The sequence below is a fragment of the Ictidomys tridecemlineatus genome, chromosome 12 (genome assembly GCF_052094955.1).
Source record: "Ictidomys tridecemlineatus isolate mIctTri1 chromosome 12, mIctTri1.hap1, whole genome shotgun sequence".
Taxonomy (NCBI): domain Eukaryota; kingdom Metazoa; phylum Chordata; class Mammalia; order Rodentia; family Sciuridae; genus Ictidomys; species Ictidomys tridecemlineatus.
Genome location: NC_135488.1, coordinates 97,366,993 through 97,391,868, shown reverse-complemented (window position 1 = coordinate 97,391,868; position 24,876 = coordinate 97,366,993). Strand labels below are relative to the sequence as shown.

General features: G+C 48.7%; 1 protein-coding gene across 7 annotated transcripts in view; it reads right to left on the bottom strand.

The window, feature by feature from the left end:
* The window catches only part of Galnt14 (polypeptide N-acetylgalactosaminyltransferase 14), a 200,548-nt gene that overhangs the window by 80,301 nt on the left and 95,371 nt on the right, over nt 1-24,876 (bottom strand). The window lies entirely within an intron of this gene.

The following is a 24,876-nucleotide window of genomic DNA, read 5'->3' as shown; positions in this document are numbered from 1 at the left end:
TCCTCTGCCCAGCCCCACCCCATCACATTTCCACGTAAGGCAAAATAAAGCCTGGTGAAGTCTGGCACGGAGGTCTGTGCACAAGGGGCTCCCCCCTCTCTGGCACTGGTAACCTGATCACTGAAACACTGTCTGGGGCTCCCCACAGCCCTGGCCTCCCCTCTCCAGGGAGGGCAGGACTAACCTCACCAGCGGGGGCTGCCCGTGCCTATCTGATGAGCAGGACTGCTCTGCTCATGCCCACACGGGAAGTGTACACCACTTCCAGAAGCAAGCCTCCTGTCTCACCCAGGATCTGCTGTATGTTTGGGATCTGCTCCACGGTCACACCTAGAGGCACCCCTCGGTGTGCTGGTCCCTCAGTCTAGATTCAAGATGGGGAAACAGGAGGCCCAACTTCATTCTCAGGCAATTCCACATTGTCCAACGCAGCTTGTACCAGAAGTCTGATGTTGGCATTGGAGGGTGGCTCACTGGCCTGAAGGAATGACATTAAGATGATTAATGTTGTTTCCCACTTGCTGATTATTGAGTGTATTCCTGTATTGGTCAGGGTTCTCCAGCAAAACAAAACCAATAGGGTGTGCGTGTGTGCGTGTGCGTGTGTGTACGGAGAGGAAAGATGGGGGAAGAAAGAGAAATAGATTTATTTTAAGGTATTGGCTTACACAGTTGAAACTTGGAGTCTGAGACGGACGGCAGTCCCCACTGGTGGAATATCTTTGTGCTTGGGGGAAGGTCAGTCCTTGTACAACTCCTAAGGCTTTCAACTGGTTGGACAAGGCCTACTCACATTATGGAGGGTGATCTGATTTACTCAAAGTCTACCTATTTACATGTTAAGGTCATCCAAAATACACTCTCAGGAAAATATCCAGAATAATGTTTGATCAAATATCTGGGCACTATGACCTAGTCAAATTGACACATAAAACTAACTACTAAAGGTCCCCTTGTCAGAACCTCAGAGGGAAGTAGTGAGGGGGGGAGTTTGAAATTTATTTCAAACCCCCACAAATCTATAATACAACAGCAAACTCTATTCCCAATTTTCAAATGAGGAAACTGAGGCGTGTGTTCCCAAGATCACACAACAGCCAGGTGTCTGTCACGAAGCTTGTCTTTCTTACAGATGCAGTTTCTAAGCCAGCTGTGGGGCTGAGCTCTCATCTGCACACATCCAAGCTGCCGCCAGGACCACAGCCCTGCATCCCCAGCACCACCCAGTGTGCTCCTGATTTCCATGAGCTCCCAGAAGACCAGACACCTCAACAGGGATCCTCATGCCAACCTACAACTAGAACCTAAATAAGGCACAATAAGCATAGCTTTTGATGTATTGTAGGGCTTTCCAGAAGGAAAATCTTCAACATGCAAAGCCAGGGAAAATATAGGGTGCTGCAATTACAGTTGGGGTAGTTGAATGAAAAGCAAAGACAAAATGTGAGTCTTCCCTGGGGGGAAAGGTCATTGAGAAGTTAGGTCCCTGACTCCCCCAAAATTGGACAAGTTAGACTTAGGACCTCAAGAAAAGAATGGCATGGTCCAGGTGGGTTGTAACCCTGGCTCTTGGAAGAAGCAAATGTAAATCCTATCTGGAGAAAAGCATCCCCAACTAGGCTCCAAGACTCCCACAAGGTTCAACAAAAGATGAACTCACAATAAAAAATCACCAGATGCACAAGGGAACAAGTCACTACAGGCAAGAATCAGTGGAAACGATAAAAAATCGACATCATCCAAGGGCTTCAAATACAGAAATTATCAGCCAGAGAACAAAATACGACTGTAGAAAGGGCCAGACGGATTCAAAGACGAACCAAGCAGAAATTTTAAACATGAAAAGTACAACAATCGGAAGTCAGCGCCACCCAGGCCAAAGAGAAATGTTTACAGTCTGCAGCTCATCTTCACTTGGCTATCTTATCATCGTTACCCTGAGAAAGTGGGTGAGCTAGTCGTGTTGTTCCCACTTCACAGATGAAAGAACCGAATCTGGAGAAAACAGAGAAATTTCCTCAAGAGCACATCAATACGGTCCACTACCGAAATTCTCACCCAAGACTTTTGACTTTAAAATGTGTCCCTTCCATCACACCAGATGTTACCATATAACCACAGGACCATTTTGCCCTCCTTCCAGTTAGTCTCAAAAAGTACCTAATGATCTGCTCACCCCTGTCCTTTTATCCAGCCAGCAAGGCCAGTCAGCACAGGGAGGGAGTACAAATGGTCCCACACAGCTCTAACCTGCCACAGTAAATCCTACCTACAGGGGATGCTCTGGGAAAGAATGACTGTTGGTCACAGACGCCCCCAATGGGCAGGACAAACTCCAACAAAGGAGGGGCAACCAGCCCTTGGCCCACCTGGGCTCCTAACAAAGGAAAGAGCTGGAAAATCCTTTCCCTTCACGAGGGACAGCACATCAATTATGGATTATTAGATCAGATCTTCATTTTAATATTTCCTCCATGTATTATCACCTCCTCTTCTCACTGGAATTCTGTCTTGGGAGTTATTTAACTGATGTGCAGAAATCTAAATTTAATTTATTATGATCTAACTCACTTTAGAAGCCAAATTACCCTGCACTGGAGAAGGATCAAGTCAATATCCCACTTGGCTTTCTATTTATCTTCTGCAGGGTTTTCTCTCCTTTTCTTGAGTGTTCATTTTTATCTCGGGTGCTGGTCATAAATTTAAATTTTCCTCGGAATTAGACAATTGCTCCTTCAATGTTGTCGTTTAATGGTTGGTATTAATTATAGGAGTGTCTCTCCTTAAAGGGTTTGATAGATAGAATGGACATATAATAGAGGAGGAAAGAGCTATTTCTCAGACCAGATGAGATAGCATATCATTCAACAGGGATGAGTTTACTCTTCTTCTCCCCCCACCCTCTTGTCCTTTTTTCCAATTTCCTAACTTAACACTCAGGTGCTAGAAAATGGATCTGCTGGGTTTTGCCCCTCTGTGGGGCCTCTGAGCCCCTGGGGTGTCTGCAGGTTGGGACACCAAGCCTGGACCCCTTTCTCATGCTGGGCTTTTCTTCCTTTGATTTTCATCTCATTTAGTCTCTGAGGGCAAGAGTGACCTCGGACTCCCTCTGTCCTCCCCACGCTGCCCTCTGGTCTGCACTCACCACCCACATCTCATTTGAGTGCCACGTGCAGATACAACTTTGGGGGGGAGCTTCGAGCGTTCTGGAAGAAGAAAAAGTTCCGACAATTATTATAATTGCCTGAAAATTCCAACTGTGAAATATAATATGATTAGCTGAATGGACGAAAGCCCAGGTTTTGTTTCTGGAATAGAAAAAAAGAAAGCTCACACAATTAAGACCTTATACGGAGATTAATTTGCTTACTAATTAGCATGAGAGGGAGGTGCCAGGGGAAATGGAAGTCAGCATGGCAGGGGAAGAGGGCCAGCCGGCTCCAGGCACATGTCAGGACGCGTGAGCCCCAGTGCTGATGGGCCTGCTTCTGCCCATCAACATCCCCAAATCCCACCACCAAAGACTAGACCCACAGCTCCTTTATGGAAGCGCTTGTCACTTGCCTGAAGAATACATCCCAATTGCTGATGAATTGGGAGAGAGCTGGCCTTGCCCATGCTGTTTGTTTCTTCATCCCTTTGTGTTCAGGGACTGGAACAGCAGGGTGGTCACTGGAACTCAAGAAGTCAGTGCTGTCCAGTTCCGGTACCCAGAGAGCAGGAGGTCAAGGGCAGCAGGGACAAGTATCCTCATGCGGCAGGGGAAAAGGGGGGTTTAGTAGACCCAATAGTGGCACAGAGAAGGCCCGTGCTAGAGGAGAGCATTGCTAACAATAGGAACCAGCACCCAGAAGAGCCCAAAAGGAGGGACTGGATGTAGGGGAAGAGCTGGAAGTGGCTCTGGAAGGGCAGCCTCCAGCTGAACAGAGCTAGACACTGAGACATGCCATTTTTGGTGTGCACAGCTGAGCTATCCTGGGCACAGGGTCACCTCATTGTGTATCTATGGGGTGATGTGTCAGCCACCTCCGAGGGGCAGAGGTACCAGAGAGGGAGGCCAGACCCTTCCAGTGTAGCCCAACAACAAAGTCAGAGTGGCCTCCAGCACTTGGTTAGAGGCCCACCTTTCCAAAAAAAAACTTCTAGAAGAGAAACAACAAAACAAACAAACAAACAAACAACAACAATAAAAACAGTGAAAATCAGACTTGGATTTCTTGATGATAGATGAACCCTCTCTAGAGTTGTACATCTGTCCCCTTAGCTTGCTGTACAGGGCCAGGAAATATCATCAGGCATCATCAGAAAGCTCTTGAGCTGCAAGAAATAGCTATGGGGCCAAACAATTTTCAAGGGGCCCTAGTGAACCAGGGTGTCTAGGGGAGCCACAATGAGTAGGCCTCGGGTGCCTGTGAGTGGAAATGTGAGAGCAGAGGTATCTGGTAGGTACTGCACAACACCTGCCTAGTTAGTTACCTTGCTTTAAACCTCCCTTTGGGCCAAACAAAATGTGCCCATGGGCTGATTTTGACTGCAGGCCACCAGATTATGACAGTAATGGAATAAATGGAAAAGGGTCAAGAAACACCAAAAGGAGAAGCATCAAATAAATGGGAAATGAATCGTAGCAAGCCTTGTGCTTTTGTGACTTCTTTTCTCCTTCAAGGGTCCCTTGTTCATTTCAATCCAATTCTTGTTTACAGAAAAGCAGCATTGCGAGTGTGTGTGTTGGGGGTGGGGCGCAGGAGAGGAGTGGAGGTGAGCCAAGAGGGGGAAGCAGGGCCCCAGGGATGATCCTTTAATTCCAGAAAGCCAGGCCCTGAACTTGGCTTTGCCTAGCCTGTCTTTTCAAACTCTTGCACTCAGTGTCTCACTCCATCCCAAGGGCAACACTAATCTTCCTCCGGTCCGGTTTTATGAGCTCCAATCAGATCTCAGAAGTGAGATAAGGTATGAAAAATTGCCTGGTAAGACATAATGCATATGTAACATATTATTATCGTCCACATGACTGTGGTCACTATTATTTATTTTGGAGGCTGAATGCTAATAGAGGGAAAATGCAATTTACATTCAGCCAATTTATGTTGAGCTGCTTCTGCCTTTCCTGTGGCAGAGAATGGGGTCCCTGACAGCATCCACAGGCGACTAGATGCTTCTTCACCTTACAGTCTGGCTATAGGGATGGGTCATTATCAACACTGATAATGCATCTTCACCTTACAGTCTGGATATAGGGATGGGTCATTATCAACACTGATAATGCATCTTCACCTTACAGTCTGGATATAGGAATGGGTAATTATCAACACCGATGCTTCCTGCAGCTGGGAGGTCTTTTTTCTACCCCAAGTCTCCATCTCAAACACGGGGCGGGAAGCACAGTGCCAGGCGAAACAAGAATCTATTTTAACAACCGTAATACATACCGGTAAGGTTATTCACAGTTTAGAAGGCCAGAAATGGAGCCCTGGGCTGACTCCCTTTTTATGCACAAGGAGGTGGAGCTGTCCTGGGTGATTCGGGGAGACACCAGGCAGGATCAGAAGCCCAAAACTGCCTGAGACCCTGAGCACCCAGAAGGCCCAGGAACCTGCTCACTTTCTGGCCCTCTTTTTGAGCCTTGTCAGTCCCAGTAGATCTTCTCCATGCCTCCTGGGTTTTGCTTCCCCTGGGGCCAGGATGCCCAGGTTAACTGCTCCACTCACAAAGAGCATGGCTAGCAGGATTTGACGCTTCCTTAAATCTCCCTCTTCTCAGGCAAAGAAGATTTTATTTCCTGGGAGATATCAAGATGGGAAATTATGAGAAGCCCAAGTAAAAGAACTTTCTCACACTGGACACAATCACCCCAAATAGCAATGACCACTGTAGCAAATGACCGTTTTGCAGCGCTCACTGGGTTCACTGCATGCCGGGTTCCACCTAAAAATGTCACTCCTTCAAAACTCAAACCTAATTATTTACCACATTTCACTTTCCTGAAGAAGAAACTAAGTTTGGGGAGCTAGAGTGGCTCAAGGTAACACAGCAAGTAGATGTTAGGTTTAATTCTGGGCAGGTTGACTCCATGCACGTGCTGGGCCAGGGCTTGGCAGACTCAGGATCATCAGGGAAGCGAGGCCCCAGCCCAGGTAGAGACAAAGGTAGGCTGAGTGGGGGGCCCTGGCCACAAGCTTAGTTCTGCACCCTCTGGTCAAGGGCGGCCTAGAAACTCCTTCCCTCATCCATAAGCCAAAAGGTGCTCAACCAGAATACAGCTAGAAAGAGAGTTTCAGAGTCAAATGTCCCCTAAGTCCTTGTCACTCATTCCCCAAAGGTGACTTCAGTGAAAACCCTCCCACTCTAGGCTGAGCAGAAACTGTTCCCCTCTCTTCGGCGCCCCTGAGGTGGAAGACTGATCTCCTGAGATACCGAGATACCGTGTGCAGCAAGGCCAGAGCATCGTCGCACATTTCCTATCTGCTCAGTAAATAAGGTGACATCCAGATGCCCTCTGGCTGCCTCGAAACTAGGTCAGCCGCTGAATCTGTAGGTGTGGGGTTGGAGCAATGACTTTGAATCGACTTTATCTCCGGGGACTCCAGGAGGGCTGCTGGCTGGCTTTTAATGAAAGGGGCTCTTTTCATGTCAAAAACAGACCCATAGTTCCCAGACACCATGTGAGCCTGCTGGATGTGGAGGGGGATGGGCTGCCTGCAAATTGAGTGCTGCTGGGGACAGTGCAGGTAGGTGATGATGGCAGTGGACTGAAAACCTTATGAGCCTGTCCCCCATACATGCCATCTCCACAACACAGCAGCAGACTCTTCCAGGACATTTACATGAACTGTCAAAAAGGAATTTATGATATACTCGCTTCTATAAACAATGCTGTCCTTGGAAGAACCAATAACTGCTCGTCACAAATGACATGCTTGTCACCAACCATCCTTGGGCTTTGGACAAGGTCTGCATGTCCATCTGAATAGCTGTAGGGGTGTTAAGTGCTAGAGGGATATTTAAAACCCACTCCCCCACTCCCATTCAACTTCTTTTTCTCCACAGTGGCCCTCAGGTTGCTTTTCAGAAGGGGACAGACATACTCTCAACTCTCATCCAACCTGGTACTGTACAGGACCCAGATGTGCTTCAAACACATCAGGAAGAGATGAATCACTTTGTCAGACCTGTTCTGGCTTCTGATTTACTTCACAACCGTACTCACTGGGAGAGTCCTTTTGGTAATCTGCTTCTTCGGTGCATTAAAATTAGATTCCAGAGACAAAAGTTCAGCATCTGAATCATTTTCTAAGGCAATATTTCGAGCAATGAGGTCAAAACTACCCCCAAACCACCAGCCACGGTGGTATACACCTATAATCCCACTGAGTCGGGAGGCTGAGGCAGGAGGATCACAAGTTTGAGAACAGCCTGAGCAATTTAGTGAGACTCTGTCTCAAAATAAAAAGGGGCTGGGGATGTAGCTCAGTGGCAGAGCCACCCTGAGTCCAATCTCCAGTGCCACAAAATGAAAAAACACTCTATCTCTCTCTCTCTCTCTCTCTGACCACACACATACACACACACACACACACACTACCAAAACCCCTATCACCCCCTTGCCTCTCTGCCCACTTTCGTCCTCACCCTCCCCTCCCAGGAGCTAGGAAGCAAAGCTCTCTGGCCACCACTTCTGAACAGGGCATGTCCCTCCTGCTATTTTGTCATGCTTTATGACTGACCACTATAGCTCAGGGTTCATCTCTTCTTCCCAGGGTGAGGAAGTCAAAGCCAATGGAACAAATCCAAGCCTTGAATTTCTCAATGCCACTGGGCTCTTGGATTTCCCTGGGACCCAGTCCTCTCGGGGGCCCTCTCTTTCATGAACCTCAGATCTGCTTAGGCTGCCATCCTCTCATCTCCTTCGCCTCCCTGGCCTGGTTGCTCCTGGCCATTAAAGAGCCTCTCCCAGCACATTCAACATCAGGCTCTCCAGGCAGCTCCTCACCTGCCTCTGGAATCCAGGCAGGGGAAAGAGGCAGTGGAGTGGAGGTGGCGGGAGGGCGCGGCGCGTAGAGAAAGTAGGTCATTAGTGCTAAAGACTACAATTTTCAAGCGGTTGTTAATGCTCTGTTTATATGGATTTCTTCAAATGTGACATTTTAATGGCATCATAATTGTGTGATTACAGTGCAGTCGACAGTGCTCGGGGAGAGAAGGCGACAGGGACTCCAGCCACCTGCTGGGGAAGGCGGCTCCCTGCCCCGGTGGCCAGGGGGACCATTTTGGCGCTGCTCAGGCCAGGATGTCTCACAAGCATGAAAAGAGGCTTCCCGAGGGCCCTCTGCTAGACAGGGACCATGGGTTCCCAGGAAGCTTGCATGTAGCCCAGCCCTAGGTCAAAAACCAATGCCCTGGGCCGCGGGGGTGCCACTTTGGAGGCTCATCAATAAAAACTTCACTTGTCATTCGTTTGATTTCTGCATGTGTGCATTCTTTCATTCCTTCCTTCCCTTTTTTTTGGGGGGGTGGGTGTGAGGGGGCACCTGGGATTGAACCTATGGGCACTTTACCACTAAACCATACCCCCAACCCTTTTTATTTTTATTTATTTATTTTTTTTGAGACAGGGTCTTGCAGAGTTGCTTAGGGCCTCACTAAGTTGTGGAGGCTGGCCTCCATCTTATGATGCTCCCTCAGTCTCCCAAGCTGCTGGGATTACAGAGGTGCACTGCCCTGTCCTGCCATTCACTCCTTATTTCTTGGGTTCTATGTATTGCAATCTGAGGGAAAAGGCCTAGGGATATTCAGAATTAAGAGAGCAACCAAAGACAGAGTAATGAATGGGGTTTACTGAACACATTTATTGAACACTTACTGAGTGCCAAACATGAGCCACTATTTTGTTCTTTCATCTTCCTTGACCTCTGAGCACCATCCCACCCCCCTAGCAAAGCCCCCTTCTAATTTTTCTTGCTCCTTGCTCTCAGGAGCCCTCTTTTCTGGCCTTCTCCTCTCCAGTCTTCTCCATCTCCTTCCCTCCCTGGTTTCCCATACGCTCATCAAAGGATAGAAGATCTCTCCCATAACTGTGGCTTCAAACAGTTTCCCAGCTGTTTCTCTTTAATTTCTTAAACAAATGTCTATATGACAGACCCCCCTGGGAGTCTCCTAAGCATCTCCCCTGGAACAGATTCCCAGCAGGACTCTGACCTGCCAGTCACCACGGGCCTCCTCCAGGCTTTCCCAAGAGAAGAGATGGCACAAAGCTACTTGGCAGCCCACACCAGGGGATCTGAGAGTCCTTCTGGACATGTCCTTCTCCCTCACCCTCACCTTCACCCTGACCACACGGCTCCCACACTAACCCATCACCACATCCTGTCCCCAACACGTCTCCACATCTACCCTGCTCTCCCACTGTGCAACCATGCCAACCTCCACTAACCATTCTGTACTTCCATTCTTGGTCCCTCTGACTCATTTTCCAAAGTCCTCATATTTAAAATGACACCTGACATAGCCTCCTGCCTTCTCAGTAAGCCCTGCACTCCACCCCTCAAGTCCCCTCAAGTCCCCAGGCAATGGTAGGTGAGGAGGGACAGAATTTCTTGGTTCTCCATCTTTCTGCTAGCTGGGCTGTTTCTCCCCAGCGGAGAGGCGTCTGCTGCACTGGAGATGAGTCAACTGGCCTTTTAGGTGTGGGCACCAGACACCTTGAAGCTGCTGTCCCTGAGGATCCTCTGTGAGGATCTGTCAACCTGCAAGAATACGCCTCAGTGAATCTGGCCCTGCCCCAGATGCCCACCCAAATGGAGAAGGAAGAGGAGTCGGTCCAGCCACACAAACAAGACGCTGCCTGCTGATGGTTCAAGGAGGGAGGGCAAGGGTGCGAGCGGGCTTGGGTGCTGTAATTTTGTTGAGGAAAATTGAACTGTAAAACTTCTATTGGCACGTCAAGAACTTGTAATGTAGAAATCATGCCCTGTACTGTTGATTTTTGAAACTAAAACTCTTTAAACTGTTTGGGTTAGTTAACCTTTAAATTTTTTTTTTTTAAAGTTGGACACAAGACCTTCATTTTATTAATATATTTTTTTGTGGTGCTAAGGATCGAACCCAGCACCTTGCATGTGCTAAGCAAGTGCTCTACCACTGAGCCACAACCCCGGTCCCTGGTTAACCTTTTAAAGTCAAACGGTTGTGACAGTCAAATGTTACTTTAGAGAGCAGTGCCCAACTTTACAGATAAGCTAAATGTATGTCGTAGTTGAGATTTTCTAGTGTGGCATTTACTTTTAGCACATTACCTATGAAAATGGTGCCTTTTAATTTTTTTACTTATATCAACTTAAAAGTAGATCTCCATTTGTTTACTTTTAAATAAGTGATTTGTTTAAAAAAGTATTTGTGACTGAAAACACACACACACACACACACACACACACACACAAATAGACATCTAAGGCCATGGTCGCCATTGTGGCTCAAACAGACTATGCTCAGACCGACATCCCAACTCCTTTCTGTGACCCCCGAGGCCCTGCCTGATCTGGGCTGCAAATCTCTAGGCTCATCTCCTCCACCTCCCTCTTAGCTCCTATGTTACAGCCCCCCTGGACTTTCTTCTGCTTGTAAAGCAAGATGCGATCTCTCATCACAGTCCTCCCTGTCTACTGGGCTCTCTGTATAGAATATTCTTCTTCTGATCAATTTCTACTCATCCATCTGGCTTGAAATTAAGTGTTCTGTCTTCTAGAAGGCTTACCTTAAATCTTCAAGGCTGAATCAGGTCCCCTCTATGCTCTCCTGGACCTGGCACACCTCCTTTATGCCCTCTGGAGTCACAGTCACAGCCTACCCAGGAATGTTTCATGGGTCAGCCATGGCCTTTCTGAGAACAGTGATGGTGTCTCTCTTGACTGGCACCTTGGAGGCCTTCACATATGTGCTAATCCAGACTCGATGGACATTATCTACTCTCAAAAGCCCCAGGACTTGTGATATCATTATTCCTGTGTCATACACAAGCAGAGGGGCTAAGGGAAGATAAATAAAAGTGCTCAAGGGTGAGAAGTGGCAGGACCTGGATCAGTACCATCTACCTACAAACAACTGTCAGTGGCCTTGCTATCCAGGGAGGGAGACCAGTAAGTCTGGTCCCTTCAGGGAGAGATGTAGGGAGGTGCAGGGAGGAGGCAAGTCATGGCTCAGCTTCAGGGATGGACCAGACTGAGACAAGAGCATGCAAAAGAGGGAGGGAAGGAAGCAGAGACACCCAGGAGAGCTAGATCTGCATCTCTCCTCCAGGTCCTATCTCTGGCCCTGGGTAAGTGACTTAACCTCTCTCCCTCAAAAGAGCCACTGCAGTGCACTCTGCAACATGGTGATACCATTTTATGGATCAAATTAAGGGTAGTCTAGCCCTGAGCACCATGCCATCCACACTTTCAGCACTCAATAAATAATAGTCGAACCCTTACATATCAGTAAGGTGATCTCATTGGAGAGGGAGCGAGGAGTCGCGGAGGGAGTCTGGACAACTCACTTATAGATCTGCCCTCCCCCTCCCCATTGCATATCCCTGGGCCAATCACAAGCTTGCAGGGTTTCTGGTGAGTCTCCCATCTATCAGGCAGTCTTAACTATTTTGAGGACACCCAGCCCCATGTGATGGGAGCCACAGTGCTTCTTCCCAGAACATCTTTCTTGGAAATATAGATGCAAAACTCTGTTTACAGTACCTACGAACCCATGCCATGCTGCAGCCACAGAGGCTCCCAGCAGTCAAGTCTGGCATAGAGGAGAGGTGGCTCTCTGCAAAGACCCCCTGAGCACCAAAGTGGCCAAGGATGCCCTCCCTTCTTCCCTCCCAGTTGCTTTAGGGGGCTCAAGCTGGTTCTCCAGTTCTACAAGCTTCTGTCCATCCCATGCTGAGTGCGTTAATGAGGCCTGCTGTGCACAGGAACCCCATAATTAGTCCCTGCTCTGCTTGTGTTTAAAAGAGCAACAACTTTGTGATGTGTCCTCCTGACAGGCTGCCCTGGCCCTGGCTATCATCTGGGTGGTGCTGGAACACACCTCTAGAGGCCCACTGGGAGGAGGTGGAGTGTCCCTTGGAGGCTTTCCAGAAGCTGAAGGTGTTTGAGGTGGGCCGGGGGTAGAGAATGATGGGGACATTGGTGTGTTTCAGAACCTTCCACCCCTTGGTGTCCTGTCTCCCAGCATGATGATATGCAGAGTTGAACAGATATTGCTGGGGATTTATGTTTTTAGACTTGTATTTAACTTTTTACACAGTTGCAGAGTGGATCCCATCCACAAAATAATGGCCAAGTTCTTCACCGTGGCCAGCCAGTCCTGCCCTGGACTTTGGGCCTCATCTGATGGAATCCTGATTGCACACACTCATATCCTTACATGAAACTGTCACCACCATGACTCAAAGTAAGTTAAGTGAATCTGATCCTTGCTACCTACAAGTGTCCCCTCTTCCTATGTCATGGCCTGTTGATTGGGCCTACTTGCCCCCAACTCCTATGCCTTGGAGGCAGGAATGTGGGTTTCCTGTCTGAGCCCCAGGCACCTGGCAGAGGAAGACCATTCACAGCCTCAGGCCAGCTCTCCCACTCTGGCCAAGAAAAGGAGAGACAGTGAACCTCCAGCCCTTCCATCATGCCTCATGAAGGAAATGAAGACTCTCAGACAAGACGCGAAAGGGGTTGAGAACAGATTTGTCCTAAATTACAGTAAGTCAGGCGAGATGAAAATGAACCACGGGACAAGGATGCAAATGGGTCACTGGGATGTGCCCCTTCCCACCATAGAAAGAATGGAGTATAGTGAAAATAAAATTAACCCCCCCCCACACACACACAGAGAACAAAACTTCTAGTCTGGAACAGAAGGAAATCCTCAAATATGCTTCATACTATAGAACAATTTAAGAGCATGAATTTAATAAGAGAAGAGCAAAAAGATGAACTGATAAACCAAAGCAATGAAATAAAGGATTTTTTAAAAATGGAGAAATACAAAAGACTTTTACAAAACCAATAATGAGTGCAGAAACTCCAAGAAGCAGAGCAGACACAGCAGGAAGTCTAATTATTGATACCAACTAAAGGTTTCCAGTCCAGGCTCCGCCACCCACGAGTGGAAGAACCGTGGACAAATCACTGGAACTGTGGAGGAGAGGGAGGCAGGTTGTTAAAGCAACTGGAGGAGAGAAGAAAATACACAGAAACAGCGAAGGTGATCCAGCCAGCACGGAGAAACGGTGAACCCAAAGCAGAGAAACAGATGGAACACAACACGGTATTCTTTTTTTTTTTTTAAGTCTTCTAAAATGAATAAAGAACTGAATCTGCACATTAAAAGAGCAAGCTATGCTCCATAAAAAAATTAACACACCACCAGTGACATGAGGATACTTCCTGATTTGGGTTCCACACTTTGAAATTGAAGAAAGAAATCAACAGGCACCGAGGCAGCATCAAGCCACCTGCAAAAAGAAAAATCCAGCTGACCTGAAGCCTCCTCGTAGCCACATCCAGTGGCAGAGGACACCCAGGTGATGGCCACGGGGCAGGCACAGGAGTGGCCCCAGAGCACTGGACCAGCTTGAGAGACATTCACACTCCAAGACCAGAGACGGACATTCCCACCACCTGAGAGCTCAGGGGTGAACAGCACCTGTGAGTCCATTTTGAAGAATCTGCTAAATTATATTATCTGGTCAATGAAGAAATGGTTCAAAATGAAAAAAAAACAAACAAACCCAGGATTGGAGGGTGAGAACCTGGATCATGGAATCTACTTAATTATGAAATTAAAAGTAAACAGCTATGCGGGCGATCATGAAATGCTATGAAAGTGTTGCAGATTCTGACAACCTAAAAATAATGACAATGCAGAAAACTGGTTCAGGCTTCTCTCCCTGCGAACTTTCAGCAAGGCTGATGAGGAGGAGGAAGGAAAATAGATGTGGAGTGAGCTACTTAGCTTCTGGAGCCTCCATGCCCTCACCTACAAAATGGGGAGGATTATAATCAATGTCACTGGGTTTAAGGATTAAATGAAATGTCATGTGAAGATAGTGACTTGCACATGGTGACTGTCCACGATAAGGTGAAGGTGACCAGAGAGGAGGATGACAATGAGAGAGAAGTGCACGCTCCTTCCACACCAAAAAAAAGAAGGTGGGGGGGGGCAGGGAGACACCAGATACAGCACAAGACAGCTAGTGGGAGACTCTGGGCTCTCACAAGTCCCTGTCCCAATACTCCAAGAGAGAAAGAAACTATTCCCACAGAGAAGCATTGGGCCTCTAGTGGTCTCCAACAAGGCAGAAGACAAATCCCTGTGCCCATGACTGAGGAAGAGGAGCTGAGGACTAAACGGGAAGAAGACTTCATCTCCTGGCTGGAGCAGGGTAAAGGGCCCCGTGCCCATCAACAGGCACTTCCTCCTGAGGGCCTCTGTATAACCAGTCCTGAGGAGTGGAACCCACTGGAAACTGGTCAGGCAGCCAAGACAAAGGCCCAATCTGGCATCCACTAGCTGTGTGGCCTTGAGCAAGTCACTTGAGCTTAAGCTCTCTATGACTCTCCCCTTTTCAATAAGAGTGTGAGAATCAGTACTCTCTACAGCGCCTCTGGGTCTACCATGTCTGCAGAGTTCTGTTCAATTGCCCCTGCATGAGTCTCTGCTGTCATAATTAATTCAAGAAGCAAGCCAGAGGAAAGGAGGAGAAAGGGGAAGGAAACAGGACACTGAAGGCCAAATTCGCTGGTGAGGGGACAAGAGAAAGAGGTGGGGAGGGGCTTAAGCCCTGGGGCCCATGACAGAATCCACCTGGCCACTAGTCTTAAAAGAAGTGTCAGTTCACTCCTACCAGGGACAGCTGAGAGTTACCAGTCCCTGAGTTACAACTTGCACAGGGCACCCCAAACCCACACCTGCTGCAGAGCTGCTGGAAGAAGGCTGCTTCTTGGTATCTACCCAGAAGAATTAAAGTCGGCCTCCTTCAGAGGTTCCCATCTAGCCACAGCAGAGCTCTGAATAGCCAGGTCGTGGAACCAACCTAGGTGTCGGTCAACAGATGAATGGACAAAGAAAATGTGGCAGATACACACGAAGGAGTTGTATTCAGACATAAAAAAAGAATGAAATTATATCGTTTTGAGGAAAGCAAATGGAATGGGAGAGCATCATGTTAGCTGAAGCGAGCCAGACTCAGAAGAAGTATCATACGTGGAGCCAAGAGAGGAAAGAAAGAGAAGGTCATCATGAAGTCTCAGGGAAACCATCAGGGTGGAAGAAGAGGAGCAGGAGGGCAAGGGGAGGCACTAGGGAGTGAAGCTGATGCAATTATGTCATAGGCAGGTGACATGCCACAATGAAAACTGTCATTCTGTATAATTAATACATACAAATAAAAAAGAACCGAAAAGAAAAATCTTTATGATACTGAATTTCCTGTCTCATCTCAAGACCAGAAACATTGGTAGGATGCCTCTCTTGAGCTTTGGTACTGTCTTATAGTCTTATAAGTCTTACAGTCTGTACACTATGAAATGTGTAATTCTCAGTATTCCCTCTGTGTTTCAACTGAAATAAAAAAGCTTCAAACCAATATAAGAGAAAAAAAAAGAAGGAAGGAGATAACTCCACCTTATAGAAGGGTCCAGGAAAAGCTGTATCCTACTATCCTAAAGTCAGTAGACCAATGCCCAAGCCACGTCAGATATTTGCTTAGTCTCAAATACATCCCCCCAAGATATTTATTAATGCAAAGGGGGAAAGTACACCATCTTAGCCAAGCAATCAAGATTACATCAGCAATAAGATAAATCCGACTATAATACTTATAAGACTATAAGACAGTACCATGATGTATCTATGAAATGATGTGCTGGGGTTGACATCACATCTGGTATTTTTGTCAAAAATCTTTTAACTACAATTTGATGAAGAAGGAACACCAGAGAAATCCAACTGAAATCTGTTCTACACAATAACTGATCGGCACCTTCCAAGTGTCAAGGTCATCGAGGAAAGATGGAGAAAGGGCCCCACAGTGGGAGAGACAAAGGAGAGAAAACAAGAGCACAACACAGGATCCTGGAGTGGCAACCAGCGTCTCAGGGATCAGCCCACCAGGAAAGGTGCCTGGGCCAGACTGAAGGTAGGTGGAGGAGATGGATCTAGAATGGGAGATGGAGGAAGGGGATGGTGAGAGTTAATTACCACCCACAGGAGCAACTGCAGCCTCAGGGTCTATATTTTGTCCTACCAGCTGCACCCGTTTGCCATCACAAAATACCCCAGACCTGGGGCTAACACAATGGAAATGCATCTACTCACAGTTCTATAGGACAGAGATCCAAGATCAAAATCAGGAGGGCTGGTTTCTCCGGAGGCCTCTCTCCCTGGCCTGCAGATGGCTGCCTTCTCCCGTGTCCTCATATGATATTATCTCTGTGTGTATACGTCCCTGACACTCTCTCAGTATTCCTAATCTCCTCTTCTTGTAAGGATGCCAGCCACACAGGATTATCCCAATCTTAATTACCTCCTTGCAGCCACATTTCCAAATATAGTCACGATGGGGATTAGAGTTTCAATGTATGAATTTTAGGGGGACACATCCAATCCATAACACCTTGCCCTACAGAATTCCAGAGAAGCTATCATTGGATGGAGCATGGATTACAGAGGGTGCTCCACCGAGGGTGCTGCTACAGCTCTGCACAGGGCGGTTCCATGAGACCTGCACAGCCAGCCCACAGGAGCTGGTAAAGTTGGCCACTACCCCTTCTCCAGAGGTCCACCTTCCACTGACCAAGACCTACCCGTCCTGGGTAGTTACATCTCAATCCCCAAAAAGTGAATGAGAGTGAACAGTGCCAACAGCTGGACAATCTCTGCTCCAGGGCTCCCCTTGGGACCAGGCCAAAGCTAAAATGCAGCCAAGTCCACATCCTTAGATAGCATCTTCCTCTGCCGTATTGCTTCCCTCATCTCCTCCTCCTGGCAGGACTCATACTAAATCACTTTCACAAGGCTCTGACCCAAAACCCAAGAACCACTTGTAGGGCTCAGAGTAGTGCCTGCATGCAGCCATTGCTCATGGGATGCTTGCCATCGTCACCAGCACGTGCCAGGCTCCACGCCAGATGTACCACACTCATTATTCACAGGATCCTCTAGCAGCCCTGCAACGTGGATAATGTGATGAGTGTTTCAGGGGGTAGCAAAGCCCCAAAGCTAGCTGCGGCAGTCTTCTAATTTGAACTGTCTGGCCTCATGTGCAATCTGTTAATGCTATTTCCATTTCATACAACGTCTGTTCCCACATTTTCAAAAAAGGTTTCTAAAACTCGAATCCTCCTTCATCCCCACAGTCTTCAGCAGCTATGACCTGTCCCTAGCTCCTTGCAAACTCAGACACCTCCTCCCATGACCCATATAAGCTTCTAGCAGCAGACGTGGCCACCTAGCATCTACCTGCCATCTCCGGTTCCCTTGCCCATCACACACACTGCTGTTGGGACCTAGCAATATGAATTCGCCTAACTCCACATTTGAATTTACTGCAAATAATGCATATAACATTGTGTTCATTTTATGAATATTTAAATTTCCTACTGAGAACACACAAGATTTTTATTTTTTACCTACAGGGGATCCAGGTTCTCAGACTGGTAGAGCAAAAAAGCTTAAAGACTAGAATCCTGTGCTCCAAGTACCAAGTTAGAGGTGAGTGGGGAGCTGGGCAAAACGGATCACCTCTCCCCACTCTGCGAGGACAGGACCCTGTGCCCCAAACCTTGCAGTCGGTAGAGACCACCCAGGGAAGCCCCAGGAAGCCCAGCTCCTGTCTCCTCCGGTAATGCCAGCATGCTGTGCAGGACACAATGGAACCACGGAGAAAGAGGGCACTTGAGGAAATTAAAAGGCAACCAATTTAAAAGAGATTAAGCAGGGAAAGGGGGATTTAATGATCAGCTTTTGCCACTGTGAACTAGCTGAACCCACTGGCATGGAGACTAATGGTTTAATATGTTGTTAAACAAGGGTGAGACGTTCGCGTGAGCAATGAGGGCGTCTGTAGTTATAGCGACAAGGGTGAAATTACCCTCGCCACAGGGCCCCGGCCTTGGGGGCAGCACTCCACTCATTCCCTGACTGAGGTCAAGGCCCGCCACTCAGCTGCCTGGCAGCCTCGGGAGAGGCAATTTCCATGAGAGAAAAGGGAAATGAAAGGAAGAAAGCCTTGGGGAGCAAGCAGCAAGAGGGGGACACCCGCACTGGCAGATGAGATGCAGGCACAGGAAGAGCCAGCTTTGGAGGAGCCGAGGGGAATAACTAACTACAAGCCTTATTTGCTCTTGCCAAGGACCCAGGAGGAAGGGTCTTGCTGTTTTTCCAAAAACAATTGACAAATGACACCTGGAAGAGCAGGGGCTTCTGGGAATGAATGAACAGAAATAAGGAAACTCGTGCAGGTCCTCAGGGAGGCGAGAGTGCAATTCTAGGGGTGGTGACGAGGAGAAGGCATGGCTAATTTTCTCAGCACTGAGGCCTCAGGGCCTGGTGTAGTGGAGCCCTGTGGCTTCCTGCCTCGCTCTGACCTTCAGGGGCTTTTCATTGACTGGTCACTCCGTGAGAGACTAAGGGAGTGACCCCAGGCCACCCCACAATGGCAGCGGACAGGAGATGTTGACAGAGGGTCAGGTCTCTCCAAGTCCCATGCTTACTACTCACTCCATTGGGCACCATCTGATATAATCCAGAGAACAACTCCATGCGGTAGGAAAGATTAAGTATGTCCCCAAGGCCATAGGTTGGTACAAAGCAGTCGGGCTTCAGATGCAGGCATCCTAAATCACTACCCCATGTGCCTCACTGTCTCACAGATAGGGACAGAAACCTCAGGCTGGAACCTGCCCAGAGAACACCCTCTGCAACCCTTCTGCTGCAACCCTGTTCGGCACAAAAATAATGTAGCCTTCCTTTCAAATCTCACTTGGGCTGAGAATGTGCTGCTGCAAGAGTTTATTTTAACTGGGTTTTGTTTTAATTTTTACTTGGAAGGAATCCCTCTTCCTGGAACTGCATAGCCTAGTGTCTGACACCCCAGGCTGTCACTGTGAGGGGGGCCTGTGGTCACTCACTCATTCTCCCATTCAACAGGCACTCATTCAGAAGCTATCTGTGCCCTGCAGGTCCAGGTCAGGCAGGGGGACACAAGACCACCCCACAACCACACAATTGCCCTCAAGGAGTCTGCAGTGGACCATGGAAGGCCACAGGGGTTACCCTGGGAAGCCAGGGGACGCGAGGTCTTCTCACAGGAGTTGAGTAGCTGTCCTGAGGTGGGCCCTCCAGCTTCAGCCTGGTGCCTGGAGCCTCCTGAGAACAGCAGGTCGGGGCAGAGGAAGGAGTACTGGATTCCAAGCCCAACTCTTGATCCACTCCCTGCAGACCAGCTTGGAAACTCTGCCCCTCTGGATAATAGGAAAAATGGCACTTGGGCTGCCTTGGTCATAGGATCACGACAGGAATTAAGGGAAGAATGCAGGTCAAAATGCCTTGACAACCCAACAGCTCCCTACAAATATGAAGACACGCTATTGTGCCAGAAGTGAAGTGTGGGACTGTCCTGGGGTAGGGGGTGAGTGACTCAGTCTCCCTGTGAGCACAGCCCTGCGGAGCAGAAAAGTGCAAATAGTCAGAAACTAGGGAACTGGCATGTTAGATGAATGGGTGTTGCTGCTAGAACAGAGCAAAGCAGATCATTATCCGTGTCATGGAAACAGATTCAATCTCCAGAGCTGTATGCTTTAACTGTGTTCATTAAAAGGGGATTGAATCTAAAATGAACCTAAAGTGAAAGCTGATTTTGCTGTAACTATTCCATCAAAAACACGGCTACAGTTTTCATGTGGGTCAGTGACACGGCATGGAACAGAGAAGATTAGAGAGAAGCAGGGGACTTCAAGCAGCCCCCAATCCCCCATCTCAGAGCAGTTCTTCTGGGCAGCACAAAGCTGGGTGTGTGTGGGGGTCCCGCCTGCGTCCAAGTGGCCTGTGGGATCACAGAAGGATGATTTCATCTACATACCCAAGACACCTGCCACTCTAAGGAAGCTGTTTGATGCTCTTCTCCTCAATATTCAGTCCCCCAGGTCTGTCCTCCTGTCCCTGGGGAAGGGGGGCGAGTTGCTGGCAGGATCAACCTGCCTTCTGCCTTGTCTTCAGCCCCACGGGTTGTCCAGCTTCTAGAGATCAGCTATGACAAGCTGGCCGCCACTGGCTGATGCAGAATCCACCCAGCTCTACCCTACTCTTGGGGAGCCAGCCTCGGCTGCTCTGAAGACAGTGTGGTGAGCGGGAGAAGCAGGTTCCCTTAGCTCACGCATCGCTGAAAAGCCAATTACATGCTTATTACTCCTCTCCAGGAGGGAAACCTGCATCCCACGTGGCCAGCCCCCTTCCCCAGCAGACACTGGCTTATCTCAGCCTCCCGGCCCCTTCTGCTGTCAGGAATGTATAGCTGGGCTCTTAATCACCTGCCAATGGGCCTGGAGCAAGAACTGCCTGTCCTGGAGCCAAGAGAGGTTCACACAAGAGCTGGAAAAGCTAGCAGGCACCGTGCAGATGGGCCATTTTAAAGTTATGGAAGGAGCACTCCCACACTCCCAGCCGTGTACAGCTAAAGGGGAGCAAAGTAGGAGGGAGCTTTGGAGGAGGTCTGGGGCCCCCTCCTAATCCACCTACCATCCGCTCCCATGAATACAGCTTTAGGGGGACAAGGCCACACCATTTCTGTACAGGCTGTCTGCAGCCGCTTTCTTACGACCAAAGCAGAGCTCAGGGGCTGCAACTCCCCTATGGACCACTTGGCCTACAAAGCCTAAATTATCTACTCTCTGGCCCTTCAGAGTGAAAGTTGGCTGACCCTGATGGAGCCAAAGAAGCAAGGGCCTCGGGGGCTGAAGGCCAAAGACTTGAAATCAAATGTCTACTCTCTCCCATGCCGGCTGTGTGGCCTTCAGTAGGTTCTCTCAAGATCAGTATTTCTCGTCTGTAAAATGAGAATATAAATCTACTTTACAGGTTATCATAACTAATAAAATGAGACAAGCCATATATGCGGTGAAGGCCTCAAAGATGGATGCGCCAGAAAATAACTGGGTAGCCAGAAGAGAGAGTCTTCCTTCTGGGACATATCCTTGCATCCTAGTCTTCTGATCTTCATGGGCTGGAATATCTTCAGACAGCCTGAAGATGTTTTGCAAATATATACACAGATGAGAGGTGGAGGCAGAAAAGGGAGGGGAACGGGAGACCGGGAGAACCTCTCTTTGGTACTGACTTTTTTTTACTGGTTTTCTCAGCAGAAATACTGACAGGCAAGCAAATCAAAACCTGCCTGCTTTTATTTAAGAGATATTGCCATGGGGCGGGGGACAGGTACAGTGAGATGCTGGGCCTCATCTCCATACCTAGCTTGGGGATCAGCCTGTCCTTGAGCTAAGTACGATGAAGTGTGACCTGGTCCTCAGTCCTGCATTCCTTGCTCCTAGCTCAGGAAGAAATAAGGCCAGTTTTAACCAACAGCCTACTGTCACCAGAGTTAGAATACCTTCCCATGCAGGGCCCACAGGGGCTGTCAAACACTTCCGCAAAACCATGTCTTGTCCCCTGGCCAAAGTGGAGGTGCTTCCAAGGCAGAAGGGATGCCATGCCTGATCCAGAAATGCAGAGCTTCCTAGAGGCAAGGCAGAGTTGGGGGAGGGAGCAGGGCCAGAGAGAGCTCACTGGGACCCTGAGCACAGGAGAAATCATGGTCCCCGCCTTCCTGATATTTCTGAATAAAAAAAAAAAATACACACCATGAAAGCACGAGACTTGGGAGTATATCCCAATGGACACAGGTTCTTTGCAGCTTTCTTTTATTACATTAAACTTCTGGATAAATTCATAGGAGCCAAATTTGTTCTCATACCCGCTGCCCACGGGTGACCCTGCTGTGCTCCTGCCATGGGCAGGCACTCTGCCTACTGACCGAAGAGCATGACAGTTACGTGCTCTGGAGCACCCAGGAAGAGGGCAGAGTTGGTCAAGAGGGACCGCTTCCCGGAGGAGGGCTGCGTGAGGATGCTACCTGGGGTGGGGCAAGGGCGCACTGGAGAGTGCCTTGGAGAATGGCTAAGGAGCCCACAGACAGAGGTGGGAGGAAGTTCTCTAGGTTGCTAATGTCTGGCCCAGTGAAGTTACAAAGGGGGAGAAACCAGGCATGTTGGAAGGAAGGCCGACCCCTTATTGCCTGGGGATAAAGCTCTGGTGGACCAACAAAAGTGCTGAGAATGGGTATGGATGGCCTTGGTGCAGGGTTTGGACCTGGCCCCGCCAGGAATTCTTTCCCTTGACCACACCCTCCTTCTCTCACAACCACAAAGCTCCCCTCTTCTGCGTCAGCCCCACTGGCCCCCCCACACAGGAGCTCCCCCTCTTTAAAACACCCTCCCTGGACCCCAGAGTCCTCTCCAGCACTTTTCTTCTTTCTCGGCTTCCTTTTCCATCAAGTCCTGAGGCGCTGAAATGGCGATTTTGAGGGTGTTAGGTGACTTCCATGTGGTTATATCCCACCAACAGTTCTTACGTTTGACCCAGCAGCCGCCAGGCCGTAGCTCCACCCCTTCCCTGGGACACTCTCTTCCTTCACTTCGGGGGGACACCACTCTTGCCTGGTTTCCCGCCTACCTCTCTGGTCCTCCTTCTTCGCCTCCTCCCTGCCAAGCACCCCACTCTGCATCCTGCCTTCTCTGTGTCCACTCTCACTCTGTCTCCTAGGTGAACTCGTCTAGCCTCATGGATTTAGAAACAGCGATGATTCCCAGAGTTGTGTCTTTGCATCCAACCTCTCTCCCCATCGTTTCCCATCCTACATCTCCACATTAAGGTCTAAAATATACCCTGAGCGTATGTCCCCAACTCAGGGCTTGATTTCTTCTCTGAACTTGCACCTACCAACTGTCTCCTTCTTATCCAGAGGCAAATTCATAGCTCTTCCCATTTCTCCAAACTTAAACCCAAGTGTCACTCTGGATTCCTCTCTTTCTCACTCGCCGTATCCTTTCTGTTCGCAAGCCCTGTGAACTCCTTGAAGTACACCCCAGGTAACCTCCAGGCCTTCTGCCACCATCACCTGAGTCCAGGTCAATACTATCTCTCTCCTGAACTTTCTTAGGTCTCCCTGGATGCTCCCCTCTACTCTCAGGGATGATTCTCCAAAGAGCAGGCCATGAGAGTGATGTCAGGTCAAGTCCCATCTTAGCTCAAACCTTCCCTTGACTGCACATCTCCTCAGGGACATCTCCTTCTTTACTCCAGCCACGCTGGCTGCTGCTACTCCTTCACCATGACAGCCTTTCCCCTGGATGTCCCACCCACCTGGAAGGCCTTCATTTCAGATTCTGCATGGCTCACCGGCTCCTGCTCAAATACTGACTATTCAAACGGCTTGCCTGGCTCACTCTTCCCCTGTTCTGCTGGTTTTTCCTCAGAGCGTTCATTGCCACCATATAGATTATGTATCTGTTGGCTTCTGTCCCTCTCGTTAGAACAGAAGCCTCCTCGGGGCAGGAAACCCACTGGGTATCCCTAACACCCAGTCTAGACCCTGGCACATAGTCCTACTCAATAAATATTTACTGAATAAATGTCAAACCCGAAAGTAGAGAATTTATATGGAGAAGCGGTGGGGAATCACTAGAAAGTTCTGAGAAGAGTGACGCTGCCCAGCAGGGCTGTATTTCAATCTAGCTGTCAGTGACGGCAGACAAGTGGCATGATATATAAGGAGCCCCAGACCAGAAGTCAAAATATCTGACATGTGGCTCAGTTCTACCATGGACTGGTGGGTGCAGCAAGCAGTCACTTGGGACCATATTTTTTTTTTAATTCCATGATAATGATAATTAAAATAGTTAAGACTGACTTGAGTACTTGGAATGAGTGAAGAATTTTACACGGCTCATCTAATTTAATCCTTGCCACAACTCTTGAGATGTGCTTATTATTAGGAACCCCATTTCAGAGACCTTGGCACAACCATCTAGTCCAACGCCAGGAGGGTCACAAGCCAAGGTCCCAGTGGAAGAGGTTTGACTCCAGGGCCTGTGCCCCTCCCCACCCCCTTCTACCTACCCATGAGTGGGTGTGGATCTCGGGACCTGCAAGGAGCCTGCCTCACATTAACACTCCACAATGTGGAAAGAGAGGGGCAGAGACAGCCATGGGTCACAGTCAATGGAGAGGGACCTGGAAGGAGCCAGCTCTGGAGGCCACTGCAATTTCCCAGAATAAGATTAAAAGGGATGACTAGGCGGGGCTAGAGTTGAGACAGGTGACACGGAAAACATGACAGGCTTACTGGCCTACTGGATAGAGGAGTGGGAAGGACCAAAGTCCAGGTGAACTGGACAGCTCTAACCTGTGAGTGGATAGGATCAAAGGCACAGGTAAAACACAAGTCAGAATTCCCCAGACAAAATAAAATGAACAACGTGTGTAAGCGTGTGTGTGTGTGTGTGTGTGTGTGTGTGTGTGTGTGTGTGTGTACATGCAGAGAAGGAGATTTTTTTTTTTTTTAATTGGCTCATGCTATTTGTAGGTCTGCTGGGTGGAAATTGGGCCCTTGCAGTCTTAAGTCTGAAGGCTGGTCACTCAGGCTGGGTTCCTTGGTACCGTCTTGAGGCCAATCCCTTCTTCAAGTAACCTCAGTCTTTGCTCCTAAGCCCTTCAACTGATTAGAGGAGGTCCGCCCACTTTATAGGATGGAGTCCGTGAGGTGCAAAGTCTACAGGTTTGAATGTTAAT